Source organism: Chinchilla lanigera, unplaced genomic scaffold, assembly GCF_000276665.1.
Source record: "Chinchilla lanigera isolate Chin_1 unplaced genomic scaffold, ChiLan1.0 scaffold00015, whole genome shotgun sequence".
NCBI classification, from domain to species: Eukaryota; Metazoa; Chordata; class Mammalia; order Rodentia; family Chinchillidae; genus Chinchilla; species Chinchilla lanigera.
In genome coordinates, this window is record NW_004955416.1 from 2059928 (window position 1) to 2070066 (window position 10139).

The following is a 10139-nucleotide window of genomic DNA, read 5'->3' on the forward strand; positions in this document are numbered from 1 at the left end:
CCTAGCCCTGACTTGCTGCACTGGGGATCAAGCCCTCAGCACAGGAGTCTTCCTGTTTTAGTCCACACACCTGGTCAGTGTACTCAGGAGCTAATGCTCTACCTGGCAGTAAAACATGAAGAAAGAGCATTATTACTCTTGTTGTGAGAATTAGAACGGAGGACTGTGTGAAGCATTTTATGTTATGTGCAGCATCCAACATTATGATCGCTAGAAAAGAGGGATGGAGTCCACATGACTGGAGACAATGATTTTTTCCTTTTCTCTTTTTCCAGAGATTGATAGTTGGATCCTGATCATCTGATCTACACTGGAACAGGACCACAACTTCCCTGAAGACAATGCTATGAGCCAAAAGGGAACAGCCTTGAAATTGGTATTGTACCTGTTTCCCTGGTCATCTTTTACAGGAAGACAAACATGACCTGTCCTTCTTGCCCTGGTAAGTTACTGTCAAAATGTACAAGAGCATTATCAGTAAGAATAAATAATCTAAGTAAACAAAAGCGCCCTACCGGCAGCTATGAACTTGAACTGTTTCAGAGCTATTAGCCTCTACTGTCTTTTCACCTTCTTTGTGGCATAAGAGTAGAAATGAAAATTTTTTTACCTTATTGTTGATTTTTTGGGTGTGAAGTCATATATGCTCACTTCCAAAAATAAATCAGACAATACCAAGAAGCATAAACTATAAACATCATACAAAAAATCCACCATTCATGGCTGATAATTTCAAGCACTGAATATATAATTTCACACCTGTTCTCAAAAGAAATCATGGTGTTTTGTGGTTTCCTTTTTACCAAATATTCTGTGTCTTAAAATATTAGAAATTCTTTTATTATATTCTATTATACAGAGGTACTTCATGTAATCAACTCCTTAAAGAACATTTAGATTGTTTTCAAAATAGTTTACAATGAACAGTTGATCTATGCATCTCTGACCCTCTTTTTATTTTATTAGGAGATATTCTTAGGAAGTACTGTGTTCTGCATCAAATGACTTTTGTACTTTTATATAGTTTTGTTAACTATGAATTATCTTTCAGGAAAGCTTTTAAAGGAATAAAATTTCTTTCCACTTTTAGATAGACCAAGGCGTGGAGATATTCAGTAGCTTGTGGAAGGTTATTCAGCTATTCACTGAGGTGCCCCAGATCCATCTGTTAAAAACTGTAGCTGAGATGCTTTGGAGCTGGAACAATCCACTGAAATAACTTGCTCCAAATGCCCTAATTTTGTAGGCAGATTGAGTGGGACAAGTATGTAAACCTTGAACCCAAAGTTCCTTCTCTCTCAAATCCTTCCTTGAATTGGAGGATGGTGTCTGCAGCTTAGTGTGGAGCCATCCTGGCGTGCACTGCTGTAGGTTCTAGATTTTCTTTAACGGTTTTATATTTTTCTAGGATTTTTGTCCTTTCTACCAGAAATTTAAAAACCTCACAACCAGGGTGAAAACAGAATCGTGGGTCTTGTGTCTCAGAACTTTTGTTTTTAATTGGAAATGGTTCTCTTTCAGTTTCTTCCAGACCCAAGATTCAGCAGTGCTCTTCAGACATTTTCCTTCTTAGCTCTCTGTGGTAGTGTCAGATGCTCCATGTGACCACTAGGCGTCAGGCTTTCCCAGCTCTCCTCCAACTGCGCAACTAAGTAATTAACTCGTTTACTTGGGGAGTCATGAACTCTTTATCTAGAGGAGGTTCTTTGTAGCACGTGAACATGGTCATTATGCAGAACTCGAGCACATTTGAACAGCGCTGATTGAGTCTTGCTGTCTCCTAGATACTAGCTTTTCAACAGGGATCTTCATTGCAAAACCTAGGTCTTCAACCAAGAGGGAGGTAGAAGAAAGAACAATAATTCTGCTTTCCCCATTCCCAAAAGAAGCCACAGATAGTAGGATGCATAGATAGTAGGATGCTAGAGTGGGTACCTCTGAGCAACATTCTTTATTCATCCTAAGAATAACTGAATACCAATGCAGTCAACTGAAAGCTTTGAAGTCTGCACGTCAAGTGAGTTGAAATAGAACATCATGTCACAAACCATCTATTTGGCCTCTACTGCACACAGAACACTACACTTTAAGTCCTGAAAAAGGTACTTGTTAATGCAGTTGGTCAATTATTCAACAAGTGTTTGTTAAATACCTCACAGCCACTGGGGATGTCCTACCAAAGAAAAGAGCTCACGGTTGATACACCAGCAATATTGCTGGTGTAACACAGTAGCACTCTCACCCACACCCAGGTCCATGATATTTAGTTCTTTCTGTCTTACAGGATACTGTCGAGAAGAGGTTAAAGCCATGTTTCTTAACCAAAGTGACTTTCCCCTTGGAGCCCACATCATCTTTTCAAAGGACCTTAGTGTCATAGCCTCATTACTTTCTTGTTTCCTTCTCTCCCTACCTGACAACATCCTTCATAGAAGGAGACAAACAACAACTTCATCTCAGACATAGGAGAACTGAGACTGAGAAAAGGAGAAGACTTTTCAAATCACCTTGAGGGACAGAGGCTGAACCAGAACTCTGGACTCCATGAGCTGTCATAAATCCCCTGAAAACTGTCTTAGACACAGGTAATGACACTACAGAGAGTCTCTTGCACACAGAAGCTACTTAGCAAATACTAGGAGGCTGGTGAAAGAGAACAGAAAGCTTCATTCCATGGTTTCCATAAATCCCACCATCCTTTCTGTAATGCCTCTGAAAAAGAAAACTCTCCTCCTGGAAACATCTCACTTTCCTTTCCTAGAGAAAAAGATAACATTCTCTGGCAGGTACTGGCTCACTGGGGAAATGCACCAGTTTTATTTCCCAAGCATTTGTCAAGCCTTTGCAGAATTGCTGTGACCAAGAAAACTCAGGCCTTGTAGCTGAGATTCACTCAAATCTATTTTAATCTGTCCAAGGAATCACCATTACTAGAGTATGTCTCCCCAAAGAAAATGTAGGTGTTTCCCATCTGGTTATTTTGAACTTTGCTTAACACTTCCAGAATTTGAAAATTAAGTCTCTGAAAAAAACATGTCTATAAACAGTGAGGCAAATTTCTTAAGACCCACAATAAAATATATTTGAGACACATCAGTCCTTATATTTTCATTTTAGAGATAAAGGTGCACAATAAGCTATGGTGCCCACTAACTTATCATTACCATAATTGTCCACAGGGTATCAGTGAGGAACCTATTTGTACACAGGGCAGGTTGTAAGTGAAGAACATTAAGAGTAAGGGAAATCTGATGTATTTATTCAGTCTACATAAACATAGACTCTTTGTCTCTTCAGTCCTTCTTCAATTCAAAAATGATGTCCCGCGACCTATTATGATGTCCTGCTCCCAGGATAGTAGTGTGTATAACATCATACAGAGGGTGTCATGCCAGATAGTGATCTGAGTTGTTTTGGTATGCCTGCCTTGGAAATTCAGTGGTAGGATAAAGATTAGATAGTAATTTTCTATTCAATTAATCTTCCCATTACCTTTAAACACTACAAATTTATACAACTAAAGAAATGTTAACTCTAAAATCCAATTATACCTACAGTGCTGAGTGAAGATATAATCTGTGACAAAAGCTACAGATGAAATAGACCTTAATGATCCATGAACAACTCCTTCCTGCATTTCAGATTTCTGTAAACTTGTCCAGCATGAACAGTCCTTTTTTCTGATATATGGCATAAGTTCTTTTTTGAGTAAAGATAGCAGAAAGTGAAAATTCAGTAAAAGAAACACAAAACATCCTAAGCTTACAGGCTACCCACTTTTGTGATAAGTGTGTTCTTCAAAATTTCACCATAAACACACACTTTTTATTTTATTTTATTTTTTATTTTTTTTTCTTCCGTACCAGGAATCAAACTCACGACCTTGCCCTTCTGAGGCAGGCACTTTGCCACTGAGCTAAATCCGCAGCCCTATTTTATTTTATTTGGTACTGGGAATCAAACTCAGGACTTATGCATGCAGGCTGGCGCTGTGCCACTATCTCCCTGGCCCCCCACACTTCAAATAAATCAGAAATTTCTATTTTCTTGCACTTTACCTTGAATTGCTTTTAAAGTATTGTATCTAAAGTAAACAAACAATATAATAACACCAACAAGAACAGTAGCCCCAATTATCAGCATCTTCATGGTTCATGAGCTTCTTTCTGGACTTCCTTTTCAATTTGGGCTGCCAGAGTCCAAACAATCCCACTTCAGAGCATTTTCCTCCTTCCTAAGAAATGCTTAGAATGGCCCAGAGAGCTACGTGCCTTTCCTTTCACCACAGTTCCTAAAAGGAAAGTGACAGCCTTGACTCACCCATCTAACCCACGCCGGGGCAGTGCCGCACCTCACAGCCTCGAACCTGGTGCTGTCTCCCTCAGGTCAGCTCAGCTCTTGCCACATGAGTCATCTGAAAAATTGAACTGGGCAGCTCGGCCATTCCACTCCTGTGAAGATGTTTTCTGAATAAGCATCCAGCACCCATACTAGCTGTCCCTGAAAAACAAGATATTCACATTTCCTTCAGAGCTGAGCTAAGGTGCAGGAAAAGAGCAGCCTTGAGGCTGGTAGGTATTTTAAAGGTGTGAGCACTGAGGTGTATAACTGTCAGCTACAGATCTTACACTCCCTCGGGAGTTGTGAAAGGCCTGCAAAGGAGATTTGACATTCTTATTTGGGATGCAAAGAGCTAGATTAGGAACAGGAATTTCCACAAACACTCCTACTGGGACCCTACATTCCTACATCTTCACCATGTCTGTTGGGAAACCGAGATGAGAAGAGTGAAGCTACTAGATACCAGCGATCAATTCAGACCTTTGCTTGGCTTACCTTATTGGTTCCCAATAAGTGTACAGGGGCCAAACCTGAAAGCTGATCACAATCAACTAATAAAAATACTTTAGGAAGTGAACGTTTTCGTAGGACTACCCCTTAACTGCCGCTGGATGAGGTTCATTGAGAGTCCCCATGTGTTCAGGGAAGCACATTGACTCGTTTCGGGTTTTGCCGTAACTGTACATTCAGTACAGTTCTCTTCTCAGTGCTACGGTGGAAGACAGGCACTGAGCAAGGCCGTGGGGAGATATAGTCTAGCACAGGCAGCATTGCATCTACATAACACGTTCCTGCCTCTGAGGTCTTAAGGGAATGTCCTCGTTAGGTCACAGTACGAGGCTCTCCAACCTGAGGGAAGGTCACTTTCCCCTCAGATGACTGGAGTGTTCTAAATGCTGAACCATGCAATGCCCCAAGCACATTTAGCAGATGGAGCAGAGGGGGCGGGAGGGGCTTTTGAACAATGAACTATTTCAATAATTTGATATTCATTGTTCCTATGAAAAATTTGCAAACTAGACTTTACTCCCACCATACCTCAGAGATGCCAGCGAGCTGCGCTCACCTTGCTGGAAAAAGGCACAGTCTTTGTGTGGCCTCCTTTAGAGGCTTATAAAATATTTATCCCAATGGGCTGGTGGTTAAAACTAAAATTCTTAAGCTTTTCAGAAATCATCATATTCAGGTGCACATCACTTTATATGAATCCAGCCCTCATTTTTCATTGCTTTCTGGCACAATTTCGGTGTTACTTTTCCCCCTCATGTCTTGATAAAGCCCTTCAGGTTGGAGCCTTTTTTGTTCATCTCATTCCTACTTCTTTGATCAGTTATTTTTCAGTGTAGCATGTGCCAACACTGGTGAATTTGTTAGCAACCAAAATAATTACTGCTTTAATTTTTTGTTGTTTTTTTGTTTTTCTTCTGGTACCAGAAATTGAACTCACGACCTTGCGTTTGCCAGGCAGACACTGTGCCACAATACTGATTTCCATGTAAATATTCTTTTTGAGTAAGAAGAGGATATAGTACGACTATTCTTACAACCCTATAAAAACATGAGATAGTTCACATAAAGGACTTCTCCAATACATTTTGGCCACATACATACATAGGAAAACCTGCACATGAGAGAGGACTAACAAGGTAGCACATCTCTACTCTCTGTCAGATCCAGAGAACTAGAGCCTCGACCCCCTGCAGGTGTCATGAAAACCAAGGGCTGTGCAGTAAATGAGATGTGCTCCCTCACTGTGCCATTTAGAGAAGGACTTAGAAACAAATACAAATGCAGATCCAGCTTTTCTGAATAAACACTGAAGAGCAGGACCTCTGTGAGGGTGCTGGCTTGGTGTAGGTAAACACGGCCAGCTCAGGTACAAGAGTAAACTGAAAGAATGGATCCATTCCTTCTTTGACTTCCTTGCAACTTCCTAGGCCTCTTAGGCCAGCGATGGTGAATGTTTTAGAACTTTCCGTGATAACAAACAAACCTTTTCGAGCTTTTAGTGACAACAAAGAGCTGGCTGGAGCACTAACGCCATAGGTTCATTGCCACTGCCTTAGGATGCCACAGAATACTCCTTGCTAACTGGGTACTGGCGTGAGTGGCCCAGAGCACTAACCCTCACTCATCTTAAGTGCAATGCAGTATTAACATAGTTGACAGCAGGTTCCAAATACTGCGTAAAAGAGGGTTGCATATAAGTGCACATCAGTAAAGAGACATTGATTGAAAGTCGATACATAAAGATACACTCTACTTGCACTCCAGGAAAGGGCATCTGTCAAACTGTCAGATGGTCATGTATTCAGCAAGTGCTTATTGAATATTTCTCTACCACACATTGAGTACCCATAATGAAGAAAACACACAAAGAATGTATTAGCAGTAAAGCTGGTGTAATAAGCATACCCACATCCAGGCTGCTTGACCTCCCCTGCCTTCCAAGGAGCCTGTATAGATGGGATTGAAGGTAAGCGACCTTCCCCTGGATTCCCACACCACCTTGTGAAGCTGTCAGTGTTCTAGCTTCAGTACATCCCCATTCCATAGAAGCATCCCTGAGAGAGGGAACAGTAGCCTCATTTCATACACAGGGAAACTGAGTCAGAGAATGGTCAAAGATGTCTCCTCAAATCACAGAGAAGGAGAGAAGTCAAATCCTAGCTCTGAGGACCATGTCACATGGGATTCCATGAAAATGGTTTTCAGCCAGGACGGAGTACAGCAGCAATATTAGAAAAATATCAATTATGTGGGAAGGAAAGTGAAGGATAAAGAGGTTAGCCAGGTAGACTTAATTAATCAGAAATGATCTGCAGAAGTTTCTTGAGCTCATGTATAGGAATACTTGGATAAGAGCATTTGGAGGAATAAGAGGCTATGCCCCCCAGGATACCTCCCACAAGAGCCTGAGAATTGGCCATCATTTTTTCAGACGAACAGTGCATAAAAATTGATCTGCAGCATTACTTTGTGCCTTGAGCTTTGTTGCCAGCCCCTTACCCACCTCCACCTGAATGTGAAGACCAGCTCTGATTTGAAAATGTAGATATATAAATGATCATTTCTGAGGACTGGTTGAGGAAAGGTGTGTGTGTGTGTGTGTGTGTGTGTGTGTGTGTGTGTGTGAGCTGACATTGAACTGTTTGTTCTGGCTCAAGAGGCACCGAGCTGGTGCACAAACATGCTCGCACTGCCTCTGGCCATTTCTGCCCTGTCCAGCTGCCAGGTCCGCCTGGACAGAGACTGGAAAGTACATGGTGTTTCCTGCCCTTCTCCCTGCCAGCCACGCTGTCCTTCATCTTTTAGAACATAGCCTGGTTACTGCTCAGGCAGGAACCTATGGTCCAGGATATGCTGGAAGTTCTCACATTCACATCATCGTGCTGAGTGGATTCACATTCATTTCCTCCTTAATGAGGAGGGTTTCACTTTTACCTCTGTATTGCCAGGAGTACTAGTGATGTGACAGATGGGGCCAGATAGGTTACTGAAGGAGAAATGTGCTAAGAAAGAGTTAAAAAATAGAGCAAATATTGGTTGACAGAGAAGATGTGCCTGAAAACCTGGAAAAGTCCACCAGATAGTATGTTGCAAAAAGCACATCCAATGTTTACCAATAAATATATTTAAAAATATATAATCCCAACACTCTGGGAGGTTGAGCAGAAAGATCCCAAGTCCAAGTTCAGCCTGGCCAACTTAGAAATTTAGTAAGACTCTGTCTCATAGAAAGTACAAGAGGGCTATGAATGTAGTTCAGTGTAAAGATCCTGGGCTCAGTCCTTAGTACCAGTGTGTGTGTGTGTTGTGTGTGTGTGTGTATATGGGAAGAGTTTATGGGAAAGAATCAGATGACATCAAGTAAGAAAATCAGTGAATCTAGTTTTATGAAATGCCGGAATTGCCTTTCATTTAGATGGTCAAGTAATTTATTTGTGAGAATAGGAAAGGACATATATGACATGTTTTAAGGGCACTGAGAAGATACTTTTCCTTCCAAAACAACAGCACCCCTTTTCCAAACTCTGTCCTGCTAAAAACCCCTACAATTCCAGCCTTGAAGATGCAGTTTCTAAGGTTTTGCCTTTCCTAAGGTCTTGCCTTTCCGAAGGTTCTCTTTTTAACATGTAACTATTCCTCAAAGAGGTTTCCTCTTAGCCCCTAATATCTTAGTGGTCATAACTTTTTCAGCAAGAGAGCAGGGGGTATTTGAAGGGAGTTGTGGAAAGGATGACTGGGGAGGAAAAGTGAATAAAGAGAGACAAAGTGGCCCAGAAAGGGAATTGGGAAGGTTTAAAGAATACCCTTCCCTATCCTCTCTGGGGAAGCCCTAAACTGAATAGGAACAGACTTACAAAAATGATAAAAGAAACCCACTATGTAAGCACAAGTCTTTGTTTCCTCATGAAACTTTTGGTGCTTGATTCTGACAGTTTCTGTAAATTTCTCTAAATCATTCTTTGTTTGTTTTTTTGTTTTTGTTTTTCTTCGGTACCGGGAACCGAACTCACGACCTTGCGCTTGCCAGGCAGGCGCTTTTGCCGCTGAGCTAAATCCCCAGCCCCTCTAAATCATTCTTAAATAGTGTGTAAAACTTAAAGATTGTGTTTAGACGATGTACTGGGTGTGTATCCACACATGTATACACACACGTGTGTGTCTACACTTACATGTTTATGCAGTTCTTCCCTCTGAGGTGAGGTTGACTTCCCTACAGCCTCTGCAATAAATTGTACCAAGCTTTGCAATAGTTAATTTACTATAAATAAATACTCTAAGCAATGTGAGTAACTTACCAGACTCTTCACCATAAATGTCCTATGTGAAAATTGACCCCTGTTTGACACCTCAGCTATTTTAAAGCTACATGTACAAATTCTTTAGCTCTGCTAATCTGTAAAGGCTAAATGTCCTTGCTCCCAGATTCTGGGAGATTCTTTTGACAAGGAAAGTTGGTGTCAAGGACTCTGTTTGAGAGAGGACAGAAAATGTCAAAAGTATATTATTTCTGGTCACCTCGTTAGACATTTATTTATATTGAAATGTTGCAGAAAGTAACACACACGCAGAATGCTTAAATCAATGAAAATAATTGTGTTGACTAATGGGAAATTAACTTTTTTTTTCAGATCAGCTAGCTGTTAAGTTTTAGAACATAGACATGAAGTAAATAAGAAATACATCAAATTAGTTTCTCTGCAGAGAACTGAACAACAGCCAGGTAAATAACCAGGTAAATAACCAGGTCTCATTGCATAAATTAGGCTACCAGACATAGGTACCATTTTTAAATCCATGGCACTCTGCATCTATTAACAAAGATCCATAGCAGTTATGAGTTTTATGGAATAAGTGAAAGTTGGTTTGTGAGTGAGCTAAGAAGTAACAGTTGTTTTGCCTATGTTAAGTGCAGAATCATTGCATACTTTCAGATCAGAGTTCCAAAGTGTTCAGCCCTTAGTTAAGCTAAATGTACCTTAATAAAGTAGCAGAATTTTATTTTTATGTGGAGATCACAGTTGCGGGAGTATGAGGAAAGGGAAATGTCTAAGAAATCTGAGCAAAACAAGAACCTAAGAATAGATATCTATGAGTGATATCCCAGGACTCTTACCCCACAGGCTGTAGCAGACTAAACACTTGCCAGGTCATTTGGGGCTTAGTATATGAGGTTATGTATTCTACTGTGTTACACTGTTTTCACTGTGTCTGTCAAGGTCTGTGGGGTACACAGTTTTTGTGTCTCATCTTGAATTAATGATAGCACTTAACCGGAGGATATGGGCCAG

The 10139-nt window shown here is 40.7% G+C and overlaps 1 long non-coding RNA gene across 1 annotated transcript; it reads left to right on the top strand.

The window, feature by feature from the left end:
• The first annotated feature begins 281 nt into the window (after positions 1-281).
• LOC102028745 lies at positions 282-9558 on the top strand. Its single transcript, XR_260348.2, has 3 exons — positions 282-442; positions 2433-2585; positions 9480-9558. It is a non-coding gene; the product is annotated as an uncharacterized LOC102028745 (long non-coding RNA).
• The last annotated feature ends 581 nt before the right edge of the window (positions 9559-10139 follow it).